Here is a 27,101-nt window from a genome sequence, read left to right on the forward strand (position 1 = left end):
AGCAGCAGATTAATACCTTTGGTTTGGGAATGGAGATGTTCAACAGCCACATATGGGTGTAATGTTCAGGTGTGTTCATACTTTGTTTGGGCGTGCTCAACATACATTTCCGAATAAACATGTGTCTAAGTGTTATTAATAAGATTCATCACAAGAAAATGTTTCCATAAAATTATGTTTTCACCATATTAGTCATAACTGCTTATTTCTTTTTCATTACAATTAAATAAGCCACTTCATCCTAAACTCCATGAATGTGGACTGATGAATCATTCCAAATTATAGTGATTTAGCTGTGATTTCTGAGAAAATCTAGTTAGTTAAGGTTCTAGTAATTTGATGATTCACTCAGCTTTAAGCTGAATGAAATCAAAAGGTCCATCCAAAGGTGGTGGAAGGAAGTGAAGTCGGCCCTTAAATTTACCTGAAAAATAATTAATTGGGCTTATTTTAAATGGCATGGTGGATTGTGTATAAATGTCAAACTCTTACCATAATTAATGATGTAACTATCAATTTTATTTGACGAAGGTGAGTTTGGGAGGTGGCTGCTCTCTCTCTAGCATCAGATGAGTCAATGCTTCAGGCACACAAAATCTCAGGTTGTCTGAGCCACAGAAGGAAACTGCGGTGGTATTAGGGAGGGGTATATGAACAACCGGCGAGAGGAAGACAAGAAAGAGGTATGTCTGCGAGACCTCCAAATATTTTCTTCACTCATGCTGCGACAAAAAGCTGCATGAGGATCAGTGGTGTAACAGCTTCTAAGGCAAAGGGCAATCAGAAACTCAGGGCAACCTTGGACAGTGTCTGACAGGAGAAAAAACAAAACCGCAGGGTGTCTGTTTGAAGCTGGAGGAAAGTCAGGACAAATACGCTCCTGCAGAAAAAAAATTTGCAGCTCGTTTATTCTGGACTGAGTTTAACTCAAGTGTGAATAGAGTTACTGTGTGGGTCTGACAAAGGAGTGGATGTTAGCATGTTACCAGGTAGGAAGATGAGGTTCTCGATTAAAGCCACTGTGAGTAGAATTTGAACATTTCTGACTTTGGTGCCCCCCACTGGTCGTTTCAAAAAGGATATTGAGGTAGACAGCAATGCACACTGCTACTCCAAAAGATCTGACCAGGAGACACAAAATGAATGAGCTTAAAGGGACACTCCAGCAATTTTACACATCAAGATCAGCTTACAGTTGTATATTGTCCTCTGTGTCTTGATATGGAGCTTTCTAAAGTAAGCTTTCGAAAATACCCCTGATGATATAATCAGGGTTATCTGGGTCTTTTTCTACTTTTTAACAGAAAGCCTCCATTACAAGCTGGGGGCATGGAGAAAGGCATTCAGGCTTTCCAATGAAAGTTGCTACTGAATTGCATTATGGGAATTGTAGGATGGTTTTGGAGCTTGACCCATATTAGGGACTAAAAGTTAAATCACTGGAGTAGTTCTTTAAAGCAACACAGACTACATAAATTTTCACTGGGGATGTTAAATTTTTTACACATCTGAATATGAATAAGAGTAAAAAGGCCACTTTATCAATCAAACAAAGGAACATAATGTTTTTGCTTTTTGTTATACAAAGGATAAACAGCCTATACTTTGCACTCTTCTTCCAAGTTTATCCACTGATGGGACAGAGCTACAAGTCGGAGATGATAAAAGTCAGAAGTTATTGTCACTAAAAGCCTGGAGGAACTGCAGCTTTCTTTGTTTGATCTCAGCTAAGAAATAGTTCAAACATTACTCAGTTACAGAGATGAAACATCACTGACTTCAGTTTAACTGTAGGCCGAACCACATCTTCATGGCAGCAAATTCTATTCATTCAGCAGTTTTAAAGATGTTTTCACGAATGTAACGGCTTTTTGCAGAGCTGACTTTCTCTCTTCAGAGTTGATGTTAGATGTTACATTTGAATTGATGATCAAAAACAAACAACATTAAGGATTTTTCCACAGATCATTTCAGGTTTTACACATTTTTGCAGCCAAAGTGTTTAAGCTGTAGAAAAATACATTTATTTTATATATTCTTGGTTCATTGGTTTGATTGATATTACCATATGGACATTATTGGAAATCAATTTTTACTGTGACAGGACAAAAACAAAGTATCCTCCACAGAATTAGCACTGAATAATTTTAATTAAGCCGGAGCAATTATTTCATTTATGTGATTGGCAGCCTCTCATTAAACAGCACTTAGGACAAACTATTTCATCTGCAGGGGAAGGATCTTTCTTTCTTCCTTTATTTCCGCACACAGCAGCTATTTTTCATTCCAGTAAGTGATGACAGCATGCAGTCATTCGCTGACACAAGGCACAGAGCCTCTCTCACTGACAAAGTGCACCACAACCTTTTACCTCTGCATGTAATTATGCCTCTGGACATGCAACACATTCACTTAACCTAATTAAAGGACGACAAAGACAAATTGTACAATCATGTGCTGACATTTTGTCAGCTGGAAGTACAGTTTAATATTTTCCTGAACAAATATTCTAAAATGTGTTGAAGGGCAAATAGTCGTTTCCCTTTGGTCCACTGTTGCATTCTTCAGACTTGTAGCGTCAGCTAATCCAGCTCACTGCTCCAGACTCTGTCAGCACAAGAATGAACCAAGAGGCATTTCTGTCAGCTCCAAAAGCTGGATTACAGTAACAAGAAGATTACCCTTCCAACAACTCCAACAAGCACAAAAACAAAGCTATCACAATGTCACTCAGTGTGTGGTGATTAAGTGTATTCTCTGCTCTCTTGTATTAATACAGTCCTGTGGTTTACATGCCCAAATAACAAAGAATCCCTGTAGTGCAAATTAAGTATATGCTCAGAATACTGCTCTGATTTGTTTCAGAGAAAACCTCCGGACAATTATTTGTTTTCCATCTAATTCCACTGTCTGCTCCGGATGAAGGGAGAGTATTAAACAAACACAGATCTTTTACATTATACAACGGTGTTTCTTCAGGGCGGTGCTGTAATAATGTGATAGCGGACTGTGCACATAGAGGTAGCTACTCTGTCTAACAAACCCCCGGCTGAAGTCCTGTGAGGTGGTGAGAGTGATCGGCTGCTGCTTTCTTCTTCTAGCCACTCATAAATCAAATAATTACATTGTGGTTCTTGAGGGAAGAGAAAAGTTTTCCCATTAGCCAGCACTCATTAACCCACTTCCAAAATGTGCAAATGACTAACTTGAGGGGGCTGTATGGTTATATTTTCTTATCACACTGCCTATTCAAATGTAATACATATTCACCAAAAAGCGTGGTTTACATGCATAATACGAGATCCTGCTCACTGAGAGCAGTAAGCGATCATTTTGTTATCAATATTTTATGGTGTACATCAATTAACCTTGAACTGTCTGCGAATGACAGACAAACGCTCCCTGGTGACTGTGTCAGAGGAAGCACTGTCAAGTCCAGCATGCACTGAGCTGCCATGATTGACAGCATTTTAAGAGCTGCTTTTGAGGGAGTGATCCCACTTCTCTTCTGCAGAAAAAGCGAAACGTCATTCATTTTATAGATACGCTTTTACCAAAGCAGTGAAAGTGATTAGGAGTCGAAGTGAAGGGTCTGCCATATAATGATGATGATTACTACTCAGTGTCTGTGTTTTTTGGGCCATCTATTATATAGTTTTGTTCATGTGATGTATCTTTAAGGATTTTTCTTTCCAAGAAAAAGCTCATACTTGTGCATATTGAAATACCTTGATATTAAAATGAGATCTGGCAGTAAAATCCCAAGGCCAAAAGAGTTGAGGCACTTAATCTTTCATCCTCATCATTTGAAAGACGTTCCTAAGGAAAGCCAGAGGGTACGAGGCACATGAGGTGGTTGCTTGTAGGTCTAACTCCTCAATTTCAAAGATAAATATCACGCTGGGACAAAGCCCTCGTCTCTGCCCTGCCATCACAGGACTGTCAGAAATGTCAGAAGGAATACTTTGGTCCTGTAAAACATGAGACGAAGACAGGACAGGCGGGTGTCTCTGATCACATCCCACCGCTGATTACTGAGGAAGGCAGAGGGATAAGAGCAAAGCCAAGGGTCCCATTGATCACACAGATGCATCATGGACTGGTAAGAGCAAGCAGGGACAGTAAAGTGCCTTCATCTGCTGTTACATACAGCACAACACAGCCTTGTTTACAGCCTGTCACAGCCTGTGCCTGAGGGCTGCACCTCAGGTAGACACACTCTTACTGTATTAGCCTCAAGTCTCACAAAAGCTAAAATATCATCACTTTTAATCGGGGTTAATTTTGGCACCTCATTTAGGCATGTTAGTCATACTTTAGTCATCACTGTGAGCTCTTGTCTAGTTTTAGGCAACAAAAACTTTTTATTTGAATCTCGTATTCTTTGTGTATTTGTATTTTTTTTTATTTCTTCTAAGCATCGTGAGGCTACAGCTGGTGCAATCTTTGATTTGTAACTCTTCAGTAAATACAGTTCATTCCCAAACCATTGTTATTTGAAGTGAGTGAACAGAAAAACTCTCTCAATTCTCATTTAAGAAGCTGTATTCATTTGTACTCACTCATTTGTTTAAATAAAATACTATTCACTGTCTGGGTTTAGCAGCTAAAACTAGATGACATCAATATTATTCCTTCAGCAACCATCTAGAGGAAGATTCCCTCAGATAGCCTAAATATGAAAGACAGAAAGTAACATTAATTTAATCTAGTAAAGTAATATGTTAATTAATGGGTTTTATAGTTGGTGTTTTGTTTTTTGTTTTTGTCTATTTTGCTACCTTTGGACAGAACAAAGCTAGCTCTCTTTCCACATATTTCCTGTCTTTATACGAAGCTAAGCTAACCAGCTGCTGGTTCTAGTTTCATATTTATTATACAGACATGAGAATGGTATCTATCTTATCATTCAACTCTCTGCAAGAAAGTACATTTTACAGTTAACATGATAATGATATATTAGCTCTAACTTCCCTGTTTGTAAAAGTCGCCTTGCTAGCCTACCTGTTCTCACGGTTTTGTCACAGATGTTTTGTTGTCGTGTCTTGTCTAATTTTCAGTGGAACTGTAGATGAATTTAGTCTAATATTTTGTTACCTCCATCCCCTCCAACAACCGGTAATGCCACCTAGGCTTACTGGCAGTGACAAACATTACTGAAATGCAAGATACTGCTTCTTAATGCAAGTTTTGTTTTACCAGTCAGGAGCTAAATTTAATGACTTTGCAGTGTATGCAGGTTGTGGAACAAGACTGTGCATTAAAACAATAATAAGTTCATTCGTCAATTCATCTATCTTTCAGTTTGTTTATTCATTGATATTCATACATTCCATCATAGTTTTTCTTTTCAAATGTTTTTAGTTTTTGTCTCATCTTTGTTGTGGAAACAAACTATTCAAACTAAGCTCAAGCTCTAAGCTGTTTATACAAAACTTTCTTTTTTCAATGCACACATTTGAATGTGAGTACATTTTTATTGTGTAATGTATGAAATCAACCAATTTACAGTTTACAGGTGATGAAATAGAATTTTCTCTTGATATTCTTTCAATTAATCTAAAGTTAAAAACTCAGCTGCTTCATCTGCACTTTGAGTTGTCTGAGCAACGACTTCCGACATTTTTTTGTGAACTATAAAGCTGAAACCAAACAACGAACAGCAGCACGATTAATAGGATCACAACATTTCTGTGGCTGTTTTAGTGAGTCAGTAAAGGTCCAGAGTGAAGAAAGCCGAATTCTTGGCCAAAAACAGTGAACAGAAGAGCAACTAAGCGAAGTGATATTTCTTAAAGCCTTGAACCCTTTCCAATATCACTCAATTCATGTGACCTTTTCTAGTCGGGGAATAGTTTGCAGAAAATTCCCACGGATTAAGTACAAAATCATTAAAATGGCCACGCTGGCAGGCAGACTGGACACATCAAAATGAGAGCCAAATGTTAAAGCACCTTATGGAGTGTGAAAGGTTAACTGGGGAGGCAGCGGAGAGAGGAAAAACTCAAGCCAGGAAACAAGTAAGTGAGTAACATATTCAGTGTTACACTTGTATTTCTGCACGTATTATTCTGGGGCATCAATATGAAAAGCAAATCAACTGTATGAACTGAATGTACTGCCATGTTTAATTATTATCAAGACCTTCTGACTTAAAACTGCTAAACCATACTAAATTAATAAAAGCACCTGGACTGAGAACCAGTCCAACAGAAAAGGATGATATTTCACAGGCAGCCCTCTGCCTCTCATCTCCACCTGCCTCCTCCAATGGGAACTGACTCCAGTTGCACGTCTGTGGTCTTGCATCCTGTTTTCCTTGCAGTGAAGTCAGGAGCAGATCCAGATGGTGGCTCCATTAGTGGGAGCAGTGGAGCCACTCTGGCAATGTAAATACCCATGTCACACACCCAATAATTGAAATGGATGATTACAAACTCTCCCTCACTCATTGGCTCCCAGGAAAAAGAACCAGGAATATTTCTGTAATTGTCAATGAAGGATGCACTCTGACTGCAGGTCATCATTTTTCCACCAGCAGGTTCCAGTATTTCCCTGAGTTTTCTGAGCTCCAAAATATCACATTCGGCCCTGGAAACTGGGGTTAATACCAGTGTACTGACTCTGGACAGCTCACAGCACTGCTATCAATTTTTCATTTCAGACGATTGACAAGTAGCTCAGTGCTAAAACTACAAACCTCAGCTGTATCTCCCAATGTTAAGCGTAGATCTTCGATCAGATCTGAAAATCATAGATTGCCCGTTTATTTTACTGCAGGAATAAGAAAGAAAAATGTGAGATGAAAAAAAAAGCCCTTGAAGGATCATAACATAAGTTAGGAAAAACTTTGGGCATTTTTATTGCTGAGCTGGAACCAAGTGACTGTAAATGTATATTATCTGTTATTACTTCCCTATTGTGATGCTGCTTGCACAGACATTATAATAAACTTCATAAAGAGGCGCACTGGCCAGACTGCAGCACAGTCAGGACTTTAATATGCTCCACAAATATATAAAACTTCTAAACCGCCTAAAACTTAAACTTGATGACTCATGCAACTGTAAACACATGGGCCTTTATTAAGCACAGTTAATATTTTACACAAAGAATATAGGCTAATTTGTTATGAAGGACACAGCTCTCCATTCCTATTTCACAGGGCAACAAAGCAGACCATAACAGATACTAAAGCACCAAATGTAGTAATTTACTGTTTAAGACATTGTAAGATATCATACTCAGTCATGCAATTTAAGATACATTGGAATGGCCTTTAATGGCCGTATTTGTAGAAACAGTGTCTAAGCTTAGATGCAGCAAGATTCTTCTCTTTTTCTCGGAAAAAAACCCCCCAAAAAACAAATGTAGATCTAAGCCATTGTTGATGGCATTGCTGTTACAGTGAACTGCAGATGCCAACATCACATATAAACTTGCTCAGCAAAGATCAAATTGGCAACAGCTGTATTGGGAGATTAAATATAACACATTCAAAAGAATTCAATATTCAGTGTAATGACCGATACACATCAGCTTGTGTTTCTTGAACCTCTAAATAACCAACTTTGTTAGCCAATAAAGGGTTGAGTGTGAACTTTCTGAATGCAGGCTTAGTATTCTATTCTACATCTGTTTCCAAAGCAATCAAATTAGAGAGTGGAGCCCTGAAAGGTTTGGTAGTCCACCGTCCCCTAACAACTACTGTTTAGGTGCCCACAGGCAAGATGGTCAATAATCATGTTGTAACTATAATATAGTCAAAACATTGTAGTTTTCATACCTAAAATGCAGCCTGGAGTTTGTTCAGATACAGAAACCAGCCTCACACAATTGTACATACTATATATATGTATAGGATTTAATGGCATCTCGGGGTGAGGTTGCAGATTGGAACCAGCTGAATACCCCTCCCCCTTCAAGTGTGTCGTAGAACCAAAAGTGACTGTGAAACTCACAAAAAATGCAAAAGGCCCTCTCTGGAGCCAGTGTTTGGTTTGTCCGTTCTGGGCTACTGTAGAAACATGGCAGTGCCACATGGCAGGCTCCATGGAAGAGGACCCACTCCCCATGTACATAAAAAGGGCTCATTCTAAGGTAACAAAATCACAACAATTCTTATTTTCGGTTGATTATGCACTAATGAAAACATAGTTATGAATATTAGATTCCATTTCTGCCAATAGAGCTCCCTAAATCTTACACACTGGTCATTTAACCTTCAGTTATGTTTGTTTCTGCTCTACTGTTGGTCATATGCTCCATCTGTTTACAATTATCACTCTAATGAATGTATGTGATTAAATGCATCAATAAAATAACTGTAGATTACAGTTAAATATACATTCAGGACACTGTATGGCGACATATTTTGTGAATACAACCACAAATTGAGCATAAAATAAACCCCAGAACATTTTTGAAAATGTTGTAATTGAGGACAAATCACTTTGAAAGATATTTTCATGCTTTAGTTTAGTTGTTGTTTAAGTTGGGCACAAAGTCTGCTTTTTGCCAAAGTTTTTAATCGTGGGTCAAATGGTTGTTTTATGAAGCATAAAAATAGCAGTTTATACAAGCTAAATGAGTTGGATTTCCATTTTAAGTTCTTATCATTTGGCATGTTTTTGGCTTTCTGAGCAGCTAAAATCCAATGATCCTGCACGCTGCTGATGCATGGAGGAAAAGAGGCTATTAATCCTAGCAGAACCTGTCAAGATAAAGCAGAGCTGTGGTGGATTGTGCAGTGCGCTCCCTAAAACTAGAAATTTATTGTTATGGCAATGATTGCTCCCCACGAATCCATCTCCACATTACTTTGAAAGTCACTCAGTTTATATGGTTTAACAGCTTCTGCAGTCAATACACTCAAAGCTCTGCTGCTCACTCTCACCTAGGACAATGAAATACATTTTATCCTTCAAAGTCTGTAAACAAATACATCTTATATAATAAACCTTTGCTGCACTGTTCAGACTGTTTACAAAAAGACAAAAATAGTTTCATTCACACATGCAATTTACAGCAGTACACTGAACGCCACTGCCGACTGGTACAGTAGCACACAGTTAAGGTTTCACTATGCTTCAAACAAACTAGGTTGTAAGATGTAAATGCTAAATGGCTGCATTTATATAGCGCTTTTAATGTTTCTGCTGCTCATTTCCACTCATGCACACTTGTTGGGGAGCAATTTGGGGTTCAGTATCTTGCCCTAGTCGTTGACATGCAGACAAGAGGAGTTGGGGATCGAACCATTGACCTTCTAATTAGTGGACAACCAGCTCTAACTCCTGAGCCACAGCCACCCCAACCAACCCCAACTTTGGAGACACAAGATGTGTGGTCCCTGATCTCTTTCCAAGAACTTTGTGTCTTTGTCTGTCTTTTGTCTCAATGCAATAAACCGTACAGATGGGGATAACGGCGCACACTTCCAAACAATCTCCCCTCAAAGGCATTCATGGTGTTGCACTGGGCTGACCACAGAAAAGTGACGAGAGTAAACCAACGTTTTCGGACTTTCTCACCTCCACTCAACAGCACAATTCCTTCTTAAAGTGGGCATGACTGTTGTTTTAAAAAGTTACAAAAATTGCTGGATGCAGCCCCCCCCAGTTCTGCCATCAGAAGGGGAGTTCAGATGCTGGCAGGTGATCTGCCAAACACTTCATTTAAAGTAAACTGGTTCCTCCATAAACTGATTGCTGGTGCTTAAAATGGGTTTGAATTTTTAAAAACATGCCTAAGTATATTCCTCAAAGAAATTTTGTTTAATTATGTGTTGAAATATAATAAAAATTTACTTGAATTAAAGTAATAAGTTACTTGTTAAGAAGATATTCAGTGTATAAATTAACTTTCACAGGAAGATGACATATACAATAGTCTACAGTACATCAACTCAATCGCCAGAATAAACATTAGCATTGTACGTTTCTGCAACGTTGAATGTCTACATTTCATTGTTGGCCATTATCAGTTGAATAATGATTTTTTATGATGTGACAATGCTGTGATTAAGGTCTGGTTAGTTATAGGCACAAAAACCACTTGGTTAGGGTTAGGTAAAGATCATGGTTTGGATTAAAATAAGAAAAAAATTTAAAAAATAAAAATGGCTGCAAATGTCTTGAGGTCTCACAAAAAACACCCGGTTTTGTTGGTTGAAATGGGAAGCGGGCATTGGTTTTGAGGTGGTCTTGAACCGTGCTCTCTGCTGATTTCCACCTCCTCCTAATGAGAAAGTCAGCTTATATAGATCTCATGTGAACAACGTCACCCTAGAAATGTTGATATGACAAGAAAAATTACTGACCCCTTAAAAATGCTCACAAGACTGCAAGTGCACTAAAAAGCTACTCAGTCATAATTCAGTCACTACTTTGCAGTCTTAACTTAGTTAGTTCCACCTTTGCTCTGTGTTATAATGTCCCTGATATCTCAGCATACGTGTAACTTCGAATGTGAAACCACCTGCACTTGTATGACGGAGCGTGGTGTTGATTTGACCTTTTCAAAAATGTGACTAGCAATCCCTCTGCGTGACCCCAGCACCAAAAGATCCCTGGACTGGGATTTGTTACCTTGGATACCTGAGCACACACGTTAGATTGACTTCCTGTCATATATTCAGTGTCATGTACCATGTAGTCAAAGATCTCTGTTGAATTCTGTTGATAATATTGTGGCAGAACGCTGCTTAAAGCCACTGCTACGCATGACTATAATGCTTCATATGAGACAATTTATATGATTCTTAACCCATCTATAGTCTTCTGTTGCTGTAATCAAAGTGGTCACAGTTGTGAGGTATTGTGCACCTCGGGTCAGGACGGGTCTGCTTTGTTCTACCTTCTGCTCCTCTGAGCTTCGAGTTTCCATCTGAATCCAGAGCAACTGACGCTCCTCATCCCTGGAACCTCACAGTCAATGACTCCATCAAAGGCCTGACAAAATACAGACAGGCCCCTCTCCATCACTCTCTGCTGTGGTGAAATGAGCTTTGTATCTGTTTGTTCAAGGCGAAGGGGCTTCATGGGCAGTGATGGGACACAAAAGCCGGCCTGTCCCCAGAAACAAATGGCTTGCAACACACCTCATTTTCTTGTCTTTTTTAGTATTATTGAGATTTCTTACACATAAGACAGCCATCAATCATTGTCAAGACTGCATATATTTTCTTTAAACCTGTCAGTTTCACAGACCAAACTAGCAGTGGACTGAAATGGTTCTCAAGATTTTAGTGATTTCTCGAGACTGTCCTTCCAAGAGAAATTACATCAGTTGTTTCAGCAAATGCCCCAAAAGCAACATTTGTTTATGTTCAAGTGACAAAGCCTTCCAGTGGCTATCTAACTTGTTGTGCAATACTTTTTTATTATCTTGTTTTTCTCTTGTTATTTTGTTTTTATCTTGTTTTCTATTGCTGCAGGACTCTTAGAGTTACCAAACATGATCTTATTGTATGCCTGCAATGACAAATAAAGTACCTTATCTTATCTTATCTTATCTTATCTTATCTTACACTGTAAGAGCATTATGAAGGGATCCCTTAATATGCCAGTATGAACAGGAGGGATAATTACAGCAAGAAAAACCCATTTCAATGTTTATTTGGGCACCTATTTTAAGACAGACATGACAAATTATGAACCTATCCTTTAACAAAGAAGTAATTTTGACCCAAAGTCATTTTTGTGCCCAAACCTAACCAAACTTAAACCCTAGCTGTGTCAGATCAGTAAATGTTATTTTACAACAATGATTTGTAATGATTTTGGAGGGCATTGACAAATGATGTAATCCTGTAGACAGGGGTGTCAGATCAGAAAGCAATTACAGACCAAGTATTTTGTTGTTTGATTAGGAAGTTAGTGGTCTGGTAAATGTCAGGATTGAATGACCTACTTCCTTCATAGACAGTTTTCTTCTACTTTGGAAGAAACTTGTTCTTGTTCTTGCAAAAGCTATCATTCGTCTAAAGCCATCATGTCCATTTCTTTTAGTATATGATTACCAAAATGTAAGTTTATGTAAGAAATTGATTATTTCCAAATATACCCCAAAAAGCCTGTACTCTCAGCATGTAACATGACTCAGTCAAGGTTTACCCCTGGACTGGACTGCTTACATTATTCTGTTTGTTTGTCGTATTTTGTGGATGGTTGTGCAACCAGTCTGAAATAGAAGAAACAATCTGCTGCTGCTGTTATGGTTCAGAGAATGAATTATCAAGATTTTTCCACAAAGATGACATCATTTCTCATTCAAACAGGATTAGCTGGCCACTCCAACTCCTTACCCTGATGTTCATGGCAAAGACTGCAATAAAGCACTTCAAATATACTGATAGTGCACTTAAACACACATTGTCTTGTTTGTTTTTCCTGTGAAATGTAAAACCCACTAATGTTTACTTACCAATTACAATAGCCACAACTCCAGGTGGGCACACTTAAACTGAAGAGTGTGATGTTAATTGCCATTTAAATGGCCTCTTTTGCCTGCTAAATTGTTAGACTGCTTATATTCTCTTTAACAAGACTGGTCGTTTGGAAAAGGAGAAATTATTCCACGGTGAGATGTTGCTGAGAGAGAAAGGGCACAATTAGTTTCCCAATCAATTTGCCAGGAAGGGGAGGGAAAAATCAATACTCTGATTATGCATGAGGACGTCATCCGCTTACATTGAGATCAAAGCATCAATGATCTAAGCTGAAGCAACCAGGGATCCATCTATACATGATCCATAAGTCTTGCATGGGGAGGAGAGGATGACGGTGAGACATGTATACAAAAGGATAAATCACAACGTGATATGTAAATGGAGACAACTTATCTTTACCCCAGAGCCTATGAAATGATGTTGGCTTTTATTATCTCATTTGTAATCAATATTGTGGAAATTCTCTGTGGAGGCACTTAGAGGTGTCCTTCGGGAGTTCTCGTGTTGGGAAAAGCAAACAGGAAAAAGAGGGAGTGGCCAGGTTTTATCGAAACGACTCTGGGTCAGAGGCAGCTGGTTATAGTGATGTGTTCAAAATGCTAAATACGTACAAAACATACGTCTGCTCCTGAAACTGGGAGTGAACTTGGTCATGTCATTTTCTGGATGGTCAGCTGGGATTCTGGCTATAAGTGAAAGCCACACAAGACTAACATTTACAGAGCAAGCAATCAAAAAGCAGAGACAGACATTCAAATATTCATGAGTTTCAAGAAATCCTGGTCTTGTCTTTTCTCCTTTGAGGTCAAAGGATTAGGATAAAGCCTTAAGATGATGCTCATATCTCTGGATTGTTGCTTTAGCCATTGTTACCCACACGTATGGCACTCAAAATGATAAGCAAAGAAGCACAATAAAACCATGAAAACAATATTTATCTGAGCTTTTTAAATATAAATTACATACCACAGTCAAAATCATTCGGTGCGTTCTGAATGGAGTATCAGAAATCAAGTAAGTCTTATTGGTTTGAATTATGGAGTGAGCCTGAAGAGGACACATTGTTCTGTCCCTTTACTGAGAATGGGAAGCAGCAGAGAGATAAGTAAGTGAGATGAAAGAGCAGTGCACCTGGCAGGTCCACGCTCTAACATCTTTGATCCGCCGAGGCAAACATCAAAGGCTCTGTTGGGCGCTTTGTGCGGACGCCAGCCTGCGAAGCACTCACCACTATAAGCACCAATCTACAGCGTAAAGTGCAACTCAACAAGAGGGGAGGCTTAAGAAAGATGGGTTTTCAGCAGCTGAAATAACAACAATTGTGCAGTCTCTCTAAAGCGAAAGTAACTCAGACATGATCAATCCACTGATAATAGGAGTGAAATTTCAGCGCAATTACTGTCAGAGCAATGTGCCCTTAGCAGATTGCATTATTTTAATAGCTTTGAAGGGGTAAAAATCAACCGCGTTTTACAGGAAAGAAGCTGAAATTTGAGAGTCACATAAAGTGCTGTCTTCTTTTTTTCTTATGTTAAATCATAAGGCTGGCGGTATTCCATATTTTTCTTATTGTCTACAAATCTCATGTGCAGAGGCAAACCAACAATGAACTCATCCTACCTACCTACAAGTATTGTGTGTGTATCCAAAGCCTGATATATTGTATTCCTCTGTGCTGTAGACCTCCGTTGTTGTCCAAAAATGATTAAAAACACGTCAGTGAGCCACACCGTTGCACTGGGTGATATGTTCCTTCACTAAGAAGAGTTTTGGACACATTAGTTTGTTTAGAAACGGCTCCAAAGACTAATAACAGCAATCATGTTTTCAGTCTCTGGAGAGTAGTTCAGTGTAAGGCAGATGCCAGTGCGCATGTGTGGGAATGTGGTTCCATTTACAGTGCTTTACTAGCTTGTTGTGCTACATATCACAACCTCTTGACTTTATACTACATTGTAAATTTCTCAAAGAACTTCAGGAAGAGGTTGTCATAGTTTTTGGATAACGACTAAGTTCTATGGCACACAGGAATACCATATATCAGGCTTTGGATACACACGCAAAATTGTAAGTAGATTAGTTCATTGTTGGTCTCTGCACATGAGATTTGGTCACAAGAAGAAATATATTTTAAAAAATCACCAGCCTTGTCTTTTAATCATCTTGCAACCCCCCAGATTTATCCTGTGAGTCTTTGGGGGTCCTGACAGAATGCAAAGATAAGATTTTCTTTTTCTTCTGAAACATGTTCAAATATAAATTTGTCAACTGAATTGCTTCCATAAAATTAAAGCCCCCTAAACCTTTTCAAATTCAAACCTTAAATAAATATTTCTTCAAGACATGAAAGATAGATGACTAAATAAGCAACAATCAAAGTAAAATTGGGGGTGGACAACATTCTTATTTATCACCTTATTTAACACTCAAAAGCTCATCACTTAATTACACTGTGTGTTTGTGTGTGTGTGTGTGTGTGTGTGTGTGTGTGTGTGTGTGTGTGTGTGTGGTGAAATCAGATTTGATCAACTTGACTGGCAACTAAAAAATAAGCAAACAACTCCACAATTGTCAAATACAACAAAATCCTGATTGGTACACAGAAGTATACAACATCCCCACAGACAGAAATCTCTGAAATAGAAAAACTGTTTGCAGAAAATTGTGTGATCATGTAGCACCCCATCGCTCAGAGTAAGAAGTTGATTGAGAAAACATGTTTTCACAGCCTTTAAAGCTGTAATTTTTTTTAAAATTTAATATTCCCTTATCTGTGTGGAGTATTGTTAAAACACGAAAACTGACAACTGAAAAATGTTGATCGATTGACTTTGATTGATAGTTACAACTGTGCCGACAAAGCCTGTTCAAAACAGACTAGTGCACTTGTAGTGCACATGCATTTCACACTATCCACATGCCTCCATGTTTCACAACAGCACAAGCCCAGCAGTGAAAAATCAGCCTTCAACACAAGCTGACACTTCATTTAGGTTTTGCGATGGCTGATTCAAACAAACAGCGAGCTTCCAAACAACAACAGCTCCATCGTCTTTGTTTTAGTAAGAAACATAATTTCAATTATGTCTCGCTGCTGGAGACGGTGACAACACTTACAGATTTCAAAGTCTCACGGTGAGATATTACAGCAGTAATTTGGTATGTGAATGCTTTTGTTTGCAAATGTTGAGTGGTTGTATGTCACTTACGAACCTCACAACTTTCTGCTCATGATTATCAAAATGCTAAGTAGATAAAAGCCCTTGTACTGTGAAGATTATGATTTTAGACCACTATTTTTTTACTTAGTGAATGAGTAATACTTTCTCTTTCCCATGGAACTAAAATCTACTGAGGGTGCCCTTTAATAAGGATCCTCATCTCCAAACTGCCCACAGCTGCTCACAGAAGAACTGGGCAGATAGCAGGTGTCAATACCCTCAGCTGTGTGACTGTGGAGCAGAATGTTGGAAAAAAAGAAAAGAAAAACAGCATGGAGGCCCTAACAACCTTGATGAAAAAGATTTTCTAAAAAACACCAAAGATTGATCGGGCTATTTTATAGAGACTAACTAGAATAATCCTACTGGGAGCAGCAGTAAGTCAGGAAGGTGTACATTTAACACCTCAGTTTTTTGTGAGTGCTCATCAAACAGGATGAAAGCGGCCAGTGACCCTGCAGTAAAGCTTGCTGTGTGTAGTTTATATATACATCAGGCTGAAACTTGCAGTGAAGTTTCAGGTGTAAGCAGAATGAGCTTTTTATAAGCAGCTGTCAACGTGAGGCAAACAGATGTGGTTTATCAAATGAAATACAATGTCCGCAAGAAACTGAGCTAATTAGATCATGCAATGAGCAGATTGGCAAGATGTTTGACAAGAGATGTGAGAACTTTTTACAACAGTGACAAGGACTCACAGAGAGCTAATTAAATTGAGTTTTAAAGCCTGTATATTTGAATTTAATTGTCTGTAGCATGTTGCAGAAAGTGTCAATTAATCCAACAATAAACTTCACAGAAATCCTGGAGAAAATAGTTTGTTTTCATTGAAATAGCTATTCATGTAACGTGACCGCTGAGCAGATAATGAATGCACAGGTTACACCTGAAGTTTATCTGCCACATTTTATTGAATTTATTCAGTTGGTTTTGTTCAATTTGTTTATGGTTTTGCATTGTTTTCCTCTCAGTGTGATTTAATTAGCTGTGGGAGAACAGAATGAGCTGGTTCACTCAGTGAACGGCTGGAACACCGGCAGTGTTTGGGGAGTAGTTGCACGAGATGTAATTAAACTGGTAAATTTGCATTAAATTGTACAGTCCTCTGGTGGTTGCTCAAGCAAATTCAAATTGTGTTAATATTTTTCATCTTTGCCGGTACTGGAAGCATTATTAACTGATGTAACTACATACAGTTTACGATATTTTTAATGATTGATTCATTGAGCTGATTATTTAGCTGGACATATTTTGTATGTAATTAGCTGTATAGAGAAGCCCTTGGTACTGAGTGAAGGATGCGGGTGAAAAAGAGGAGTTCCCTGAACCAACCACAAATGTTTTCGATGATAAGTGTGTGCAAAATCAATACAATTTTATTCATGATAAAAAACATATGACTTGTAACCTTGTCAGTCAAAATTCGCTAAAACTTTTCCCCAAAACAACCACAAAAATATCAGTCTAATATCTGTGTTGCATGCTAAAACCAGTATCTTTAGTTACATGGTAGATTTGATTTTCATGAGTCAAAATGTATTTTAATGTTGTAATATATCTGGGTATGGTTTGTGAAAAGGGTTTGAACCACGATTATGTTTAAAAACGGCGGAACAGACTGTGAAAAACCGATTTCAAGAAATTGTAGGGATAGACAAAGAGGGCGATATGCAATGCAATATCTGCCAAAGTTGCTGTAAAAAGGTGTGAGGAGAACAGAAACTGACATTTTTACAGCTATAATGAGTATATTATCCATTCTGCTCTTAACCCTGACACAATGAATATAATGTAAAGAAGGCAAAGAATGTTTTCTGCTCCACACATAACTAATTGTCAGATTAGTATATATCCAATCAGCGGAGGGCGTAAATGAGAGGCAAGCCCGCCAGCGGTAGACTTATTGTTACTCCTGAGGACGCCCCACTGATGGGCCGCTCATTGAGCTGCTGAGTAAAAAAAGGCTGACGACTGTCTGTAGTATAATTGGACAAATGAATCAATTACATCAATAGCAAATTACAACATTCATAATTGATCCCTGGACAAATGCAGTATAGATCATCCTAGTGTTCGATAGCCATACCACAATATTCATGTTACACTGAGCATATTCAGGAACTAATTAAATCTCAAAGGAGAGGATCAATGTTTGAAGTAGCATGAGAGAACTATTGATTGCACAACCAAGATCTCTTATACGAGTAATTCAAACTGCACAGGAATGACATTATGTTCACTTTTCTTTTGATAAATTTGTGTCCTCTCCAGAAAATGGTGTTTACATAACAGATAGAGACCATTGCAACAGTATTAAGACAGAATATAAAATATTTTTTGGATAAATATGTCTGTATGTCTAGCTCTAGTTTGTGTGTTATCAGGTAATACCTAATTCCTGTAGCACTGTTTTACCAGCCCCATGAATTAAAATGAAATATCTACTGTGTCTATTGGATCCTTACTGCAAGTTTTCTTATAACTCGGATTAGCTATGAGATTACATTTAGGTATTGGACCGGCACTAAGCACAGCACTGAGGCTTTTCAAGAGCCTTCACTTACAAAAGGAATGTGTCTGTCAGCATGTGGGTTCACTTGACGAATCAATACGATGGACAGCCAGACGAATGCTCATGTCTGGCTGCAGGGACACGACGTTTCTGCCCGAAACTGAGAGTAGTTATGAGGCAGCTTTATGGTTCATCTTGCTCTTATCATGATAAAATATTTGCTGTTTTCTTGTATCCTGAGAAAAACAACAGCTGAGAAATGTCCAGCTTATTGAAGTACTAATCATCCCAGACATCTTAGGGTGTTTTTTTAGACAATATTTTTCTCGCTGAAGCATCTCCACATTTCTGCACTACAAGAAAGCAGTAACTACAGAGGCAATAAAATTGAAAGTGTTTTTATGCAATTTTATGGAAATCAGTGTAGAAATATTTTTTTAAAAAGGTTGTGATGCATGCATTTAGCCTTTGTAGGCTAATAATTTTACCAAAATCATATAAGCTTATTGCTATACAGCATTCGTATTAAGGGTGGAGCCGAATCTAAATACGGTGTTCGGATAAGCACAAATAGTGGGTTTTTACGAATATTAATTTCAAACAAACATTTTAAAAATTATTTGTTTTCAGGAATTATTTGTTTTCTGCTGATATCTGTTAAGCTAGTTAGCCTTTAACAGGAGTTACTTTTACATTAATCTACAGATAACAGCTGGGAAAAAAATGAAAAGGTACATTTGGTTTTAGGTTTAGCTAGCAGGTTCAGGCTAGCAGTGGATGCCTCACTAGCTTTCACTTGATATAGCTTCTTTGGGACACAGAGTGCAGTAAATGTGATGGTGTCCCACAGATTACCAAACTAGCATGCAGATACTGCAGTTTGGCTTGGTTTTAGCTCTATTTGTAGTTACAGCCCATTTTAAAATCTGTTTTCACATAAATTATAGGCGTCATGTCTATGGCGTTATTTTTAGATTGCAAAACAGCTTTCAAATATTCTCAATGAGGCCTAAACGTAATTTAGCAAATCTTTAGTTAATGTGTTTTGCCTTTGTCAAGCAGAATTACTAAATAGCATCAAGGTTCATCTCAGACAGTGGAAAAAGGTTAAAATCCATTTACAGCTGAAATACGGGTCGTGTCTTTTAAAGCTGCGCTTCCCTTCTGTTCTCCTCTCTGCCTCTGACCTTTTTCTACTGTCCACATCTCACCGCCAGTGGAGAGAGTATTTTGGCCACACTCCATCTCTTCCCAAATGAGGCCAACTGAGGAAGTAAATCAATGTGTTTTTCACCTAGTCATAGGAAACAGCTGTCATGCTGTCGTCTGGTACAGACCTGGGCTGACTTAATGCCAGAGCCGGCTGGGAGAGTCAGCGGGGAGGAGAGAGCTCCCCCTCTGTCTCCGCTCCTACTAAACCCATCACCTGAGTGAATTCCACTTGCCATGCCTTCCAGCTACACTCAAAGCACAGGGATATAAACAAAGAACCAGAGCTGCTCCAGCAGGGTACCTTCCTGGCACGACTGCTATGTTTCAGAATATCGGTAATTAGCCGAGTATCACTTTTATACGTCCTTCGATAAATTTAACTTTCATTCATGCAAATGTTGAAGGTTACAGTTTGCAGGTGAGCGATTTGATATGATGAAATGGTACGAGTCTGTCTGTTCATATAAATGCAAAGACAGGAGAGGTGATTGATAATGAAGTAATGTGATGGAGGGAATGAAATGCTTGAAATTGAAGACACCTGAAATGAGAAGTTGAGAGGTTGAGCTTTCTGTGCAAACCTTTAGCATGTGTTTCATTAGCAGGACCTGACCTTATCTCCCAGGACCAAACCTTATCTCCCACAGATACAGCCAGCATGCATAATAGGAGTAGGGCCTTTGTGCCAAATGCTGCAGGGCAGAGCCCATACCTCTCTCCTGGTACAGACCACCCCCCTGTCTTTTCTCTTTCAAGCCACAGCTGAACACACAAATATACAGACACTCAGGGATGCAGAAAAGTACACACAGAAAGACACTCACCCCCCCGTGTTCAACACCTCCCTTCATGTTGCTCTTTGCTGTCTCTTTTCCCCTCCAGAAGCTGCCTTCCTATGAGTCAGGAGGTGATGTCTGAGACTGTAGCCAGGCTTACATCCTGCAAGAGAGAGACAATGAGATATTTTTTAACACCAGGAAGCAACGAAAACACTGAAATCTCCCTGTCCATCATGGAAATGTATGCACATCACCAAACCTATTCTAATTTACGATTTAATTTTCTGCTAAATGAAATTGTAATTGTTTTAATTAAAGAGATTGTGTGTGTATACACGTGATCACAGTCTGTGTATGTAGAGTATGTGTGTGTGCAGAAAACAAGGTGAGCATCTGTGCAAAGCAAAGAGCCGAGTGGAGGCTACCTGCTCCATATTCATGCGTTTTCCCATATGTGACCCTCCACTGTAAACAAAGAATATTAAACACGGATACTCAGAGGCCACCTAATGAACACATACACATATTACTCACAGTGTAATGAATCGATAGAACTTCCTCTTTCATCAAATATTTATTCAAGTAATATTCCTGAGCCCTTCAAACTGAAACAACTGGAGTTTAACACCAGACCTGCGTGGCCTCAAATCCGGGTTAAACACGGCGACTCATTACAAGGAAAATATAAATCCTTGATTTAATGAAATATATTAAGTCCATCAATCATCCCAAAGCCAGGTGAATTAAATCACTTCAAAACTCATATTTAGAGGGAGCACTGCTTCCTTCAACATTACGATGTAAAGATTTTGCAATATCAGTGCAATACACATTCCAGTTGTCTGTTTTAAAATCCTGTTTCCCTTGACATAGATAAAATATTCTCAGTCTCATCTCCCAATCATCTGTCACTCTGAACATGCAATCTCATTCATCTTCAAGAGATGTGTTAAGAGCCACCTTATGACTATTGTGTACAGTGTGGTTATAGATCATAATGAATACCCCCCACAGGAGTGTAGGGCACCAGCAGAGCTTGACGGCATCATAAGGTAACCAATGCCACTACAGCAGTTATGAAGACTGTAGTAATAGAAAAAAAAAAAGCCTGCTGGGCCCATGAGACCCTTTGTCTCTTTTTCTGGAGTTGAAGCAAACCAGCTGACAGGTCCTATAGCTTCTTGGAAACCTCTGGAAGGCTCTGAAAGCTAAAACACCTTGAAATAGTGACGGACCACAGCTGTCTCCAAGCTCTCCACACACCCGCCCTCACCACCCATCTGCTGGGACACACTCTGCTTTTCAAAGCTCTCCACCTGACTTTTACAGCAAAGGCCAGCAGATAGATTCTGCTTAGTGTGCATCAGAAAGCCTGAGATAGAACCATGAATCCCTGACTGTGACTGTCTACCTGTATCTATGCTTGCGAACTTTACAATTGGCTTTTATTAATTCATCAAACCATTTTGCATGTAAAGAAACTGCAGTGGTATTCACCCCCCACCCCCCAACTTGGCCCTGTCTCAGCTTGAGGACAGACAGCTGTAGGGCTCCCTCTATTGGCCTTTATGCACCTATCTACACTGGGTCCAGCAGCAGGTTAAAAGGATAAAAGGCTTGTGAGAGTATGTCTGCATGTTTCAGACATTCTGTAAAGTAACATTGTGAAGTTTAAATTGAGCTATTTCCTGTAGATTTCCCTTGTATCCGCTATATGATGCATGTGAACAGCAAAGGGGATGTGTTTTAAATAAATGCCTGAAGATTAGTGCTGCAACTACCAATTATTTTCATTCTCAATCAGCCTGATGTTTATTTAGTTGATTAACTGATCAACTATTAACTGTATAATTTAGTCTATGAAATTTAAATTGAAAATAGTAAAAAAAAAAAAAAAAAGATGGACCCTTCAATTGTCTTGCTTTCTCCGACTTGACAGTCCAAATCCTGAAGATATTCGATATACAATCATATAACACAAAGAAAAGTAGGAAATCCTCACATTTGAGAAGCCGGAAACAGCGAATGTTGGGCATTTTTGACTAAAACAATGACTGAAATGATTAATCGATTATCAAAATAGTTTCCAATTAATTTTCTGTTTATTGCCTAATGGATTAATTAACTAATTGTTTCAGCTCTACTGAAGATAATTCTACGGGCACATTGCATTGATGCAAAACACAACTCATGTGTTTAAAGTTGTTGAGAAATGTTATTAGCACCCTAGTCAGGTGGATAAGAAATAATAATCATACCAAGCCAAAACACTGTTGTATTAGATCCAGCGTAATAATGAGACTAATATACTGAAAAGACACGCACTGTACAGCCTCTTTAATCTTATAAACTTATGTTTGGTTGACATGAGCTGACCTTTACACTGGCCAGGTAACTCAAGCACTGCGCTCAGCTGATTAGCATTGTTGAATCACCTGAACTGACTGCTGTACCCAGGTTTAATTAGATAACACTATCCCCAACAATTTCCTAATTCATTATTGTTGCCAAGGAGCCAACTTGTGAAACACATTCTCTATGTGATGAATTATTCATGGACTAAAGCAGCAAAGTCATCCATCAACATCAGGGGTAAATACATAAACAAAATTATACAAGTCAGCCTTAAATCTTACTTTAGTCATTTAATGTGCAACCTGTAACACAGGATACTTATTATTCACATTCCAAAGAGGTTGTGGAGCAACTAATATGGATTTAGCAAATTTACCTGGTGCTCATGTAACTCAATTCATTTTCTGGACAGGTACAGAAATTGTAGAGTAGTTGCAGTATTGAATAAGGCTTTTATTGGATGTCACTTACAAAGTCTGTCATGGCAGGATGCATTGCAGAAAGTTTGTGTTGTTTTGTTGTAGCAGCAACAACAGTAACTTTCTCAGTAGGAAAGTGAAGCCGAGGCTCAACTAATAATACCACTGCATGAAGCTAACTTGCCCCGTGAGAGACACCTGATTATTTAGCTCAATCTCAGACTGTCTTGGACCAAAGCCACATCCCTCCAGACAGCAGACATACTATATAAAGCAGCACTACTCCAGTGTGGTTAACACAGTCCACTGTCTCAATCTGTCACTCCAAAGGATAAGATCTGTGCTCCCTGCAGACCCAAAACTCAAGCAGCTACTTTAAAATCCCTGACATATAATCTATAGAGTCCAGATTATGAGTAGATTGGATGTCAGGTTTAGTATTTGATTCTTATGTCAAATTACGGCACCGCTCTGCATCAAGGACTGACAAGAACTGATTTCTTTCATTTTCTCAAGCACACGAGACACCTGGATGAGCAAGCTGATCCTGTGCAAGTACATATTCAGGGCACCTATGTCCATGTCAGGCCAGGAGATTAAACAACACCCATAATAGTCTCACATGCCAAACAAAGTGGTCCGGTGCTCTGTCAACAGCGTGCTGGCCACTGCAGGGGCCGCTGAAATTTCAGATGGGACATATGTTAACCCCCGCAACATACATCTTCTCAAATATTTATGATGTATGTGGAGGGAACCAATGGTAAAGGAAGCAGGGAGGACTTCATAAATAATTGGACTTGGAAAGGTTACATTTAGCATCAGCTGGACAGAACAAAATGTATAAATTAAGCTCAAAAATTGGCAGGGGAGCATTTGTCACCACAACCATGAAGATAACAAATGCATTTATACTGATGCACACAGGCACATGCCTTTATGAGGCCTAACACAAGCGCACAAGAAAATTACACATGTATTTGCATGTAATTTTGAGACAGCTGCTGATTATGCCAGGCATAGAAAATACAGCTAATGTACGCTGTATGTGTTTTTTACTGTAATTTTTGTAGAAAATTACAGCATTCAACAATGTATTTATGTTGCAATGCAAGAACACTATTCTGAGTATGAACAAAACTGATTGAATAATAGAATAAACATAAAATTCCAAAAAATAAAAAAATACCTGTAAAAATGTAAAAATAACATATTTTTTTATAATGCAATCGAGATGGTGTAATCTGAGTTAATTATTTCACTATATTCTGAGCACTGAGAGAAGTCACATGGGAATCTTTTGCTCAACCAGCCTCATTTATAAACTGCTCAAACCTGGCTCATTTATCTGTTGAAATTATTCAATAGTACATGCCTCATTAATACAAAAAAGATGACTGCATTCACTTTATTTGTGGCGTTGCAGCATACCACTTAACACCTTTTCCAGCAGCACCATACTGTATATTATTATCATGGCAAACACTTTATATCATCTCCAAAACGCTGTCTTTCTCTTCCTCTGTGCTGTTGCCTCTTCTTGGCTGCTGTTGCTTATTTATGGGTCACATTTGCTATTAAGCTAGTACAACAAGTTTGTCTCAAAAATGACAGTGAAGAGACAGAACTCTGGATTAACTTTTCATCTACATATTGTCATAAAATAACTCTCTAAAAAGGAGTTCCAGACGGACGGGAAACCATCTCCGACACTTTTCTTTGTTTGACCTTTCCTGCCAGGATGAGCAGGGTCTTTTAAAAGAAATGGAGAGGCGGGAGCTGATGGAGCGATGTCTTTAATGAGGTATGCTGGGGCTGTTGTGTCTCCATTTAATTAGACAATTATGCATCCTCCTACGGAAGAGGGAGCATTCAGGGTCACAGGGGAGGGGCGGGCGGTGCCACAATGCCACCCTGTCACATGCAGAAGTAAGGGGGCTAAATCACAGGTGAGTCCCTCTGGGGCGAGCACAGACCCTGCTCTCCATTTGGGAGCCATTATAGGCTCATCCTATTTAAATTCAGTTCAACTGTCTTAGTCCATCTTCATTCTGTTTTTGATTAGGCTGGTAATTACCATTCCACAAAGACACTGCCAGACACCAATACTAACATTACTGCGATCCAATGGTGTTAAACAGCCTTTCTTCAAAACTTGAACTCTTAAGCAGACATTGACGACAAGAAGCGTGTCCCTCAAAGAAACTAAGATGACAGCTGAACCCCCTGCCAAGTAAACAAAGACTTTTGCAAGCAGGATATTTGAAGCTGCGGCGACATTTCATTCCACCAGTCCCACATGTTACACCAGAGAATTGTAATTACAGATTCACTGCCATCTGGTATCTATGCTTGTCTCTGCCCACTCGTCACCGGTGCCAAAGTAGGCGCCAGCTTCTTCCATGGTGAATTGCTTTAACCTCATGTCTGCTGTCCCAGCGGATGTGTCACTACACTACATGCTCAGGCAGGCAAAACCAAAAGAGCAACACAGTAGGTTTGAGATATACAAGTGAGGTGAAGGTTGAGGTAGCACGGGTCCACTTCTAAAAGGGGCCCATAACTCACACAGATGAATGGTCGGAAATCTCTGCAATTGATGAGACAAAATTCATTTTTGTGATGTATGGAATCCTTCTCTGTGCAGTATTATTTGTACATATGTCAGCACAACTGAATGTCCTCCATTTCCTTTGTTTTGTCTTTTTTTTCTCTCTGGAGATAAGGTGAAAGCAGAGATCAAGGGATTGACTTTACACTAAAACTACATTATTACTGTGAAATACTTAAGGCCAACAAAGCAGAACAGTGCTATTTACAGTGTGTGTTGTCCTTTAAACAAGAGATAGTATTATAAAAAAAGTGATAAAAATCACTAAAAAAGCATATATAGTCAAGGTGAGAATCTGCTGCATTTTGATTAATTTGCCTCCAATCTAAGAAAATCACAGCTGCAGCTTCCTAGTTGACCATAAATCATCAGCCTCCAATCTTTTCCTGCACATATTCATATGCAATTCAGAAAATCAGCGACATTTCCCAAGGAAGTAGTCACCCAGCAGTGAGCCTGACTGCACATCATTTCTCACGCAGTGTAGTTAGAGAATAACAGACAGAAGAAGAAGAAGACAAAAAAACTGAAAGCACTGTCCCGCACGATATCCCAGCATGAGAAACTCTCATTCTCCTTTCTGTATAAGACAATTAATCCATCATTACTCCCGGTTCACTTCTAGTTCAGGCTCAAGACTGATGATGGTGTACAATCTCAGTGTGCCCTATCTGTAAATGAGCGACTACAAGCTGTGTGGATCTGCTCTCCTGGGTTAAAACAGGGAATTTGCTCCATGTACAAAAGCTGTAGCCAGCTGCCTGGAAAGACACATATTTAAATAAGACACAGTGGTGGTGTCATTTATGGTGGCATTATGGCCGAACAGATACATCAGTGCACTCACTCAACAGCTGTTCTCCTCCAAAACAACAAATAGTGATCAATTTCCTGTAATAATCAAGCTGAGATATTGCTTTAATAAACATTCGCAGGAGATTATGAAGATTGATTCCTCCGAACACTTAGGCTATTTGAAAGTTTCAAGCGTGCTTAAGTGTTTGAGCTCCTGTTGAACCCTAATCATTTGAAGATTTGAACAAAGGAAATACTTTTATAACTTTTACCCACATGCCTGGTCAACTGGACAATAAAAAAGACTGTTAAATGTTCCACTTAACCTCCTCCTCCTCCCTGCTGCAAACTGATATGAAAGCTGTAGACAACCTGGCATGCACAGGTGTGTCAGTCTTTCTGGCTATAAAACTTTCTGAAGATGGTCTTGGTGAAAGTATTTTTTTGCCTGAAACTGTTCTTTTTTCTTATCAGATCAGAAGATGAACTTACTTTTGAAGGACAATCTGGTTTAATCAATCTGGATGCAAGTTTGTCCACAGGCTCTTTTGTAAAAAGAAAAACAATCTGTTCCACCATCAGGTGCTGGTTGGTTTTATCAAGCAGTAATCCTTTAATTCAATCATCTTTGTCTTTTATGAACATCTTATTATGACTAAACTTGCTGCAAAATCTCACTAGAAATGAGAAAACTGCTCAAATGACAGTAGCAGTGCAGCCACACACTGGGCACACTAGCAGCTACT

General features: G+C 38.9%; 1 long non-coding RNA gene across 1 annotated transcript; it reads right to left on the minus strand.

The window, feature by feature from the left end:
- Positions 1 to 2,424: 2,424 nt before the first annotated feature.
- LOC122984577 lies at positions 2,425 to 27,101 on the minus strand. The gene is made up of 3 exons (XR_006403921.1): positions 26,848 to 27,101; positions 20,221 to 20,335; positions 2,425 to 2,607 (listed from the first exon to the last, which is right to left on the minus strand). It is a non-coding gene; the product is annotated as an uncharacterized LOC122984577 (long non-coding RNA).

The sequence above is a fragment of the Thunnus albacares genome, chromosome 6, assembly GCF_914725855.1.
Source record: "Thunnus albacares chromosome 6, fThuAlb1.1, whole genome shotgun sequence".
Classification (NCBI taxonomy): domain Eukaryota; kingdom Metazoa; phylum Chordata; class Actinopteri; order Scombriformes; family Scombridae; genus Thunnus; species Thunnus albacares.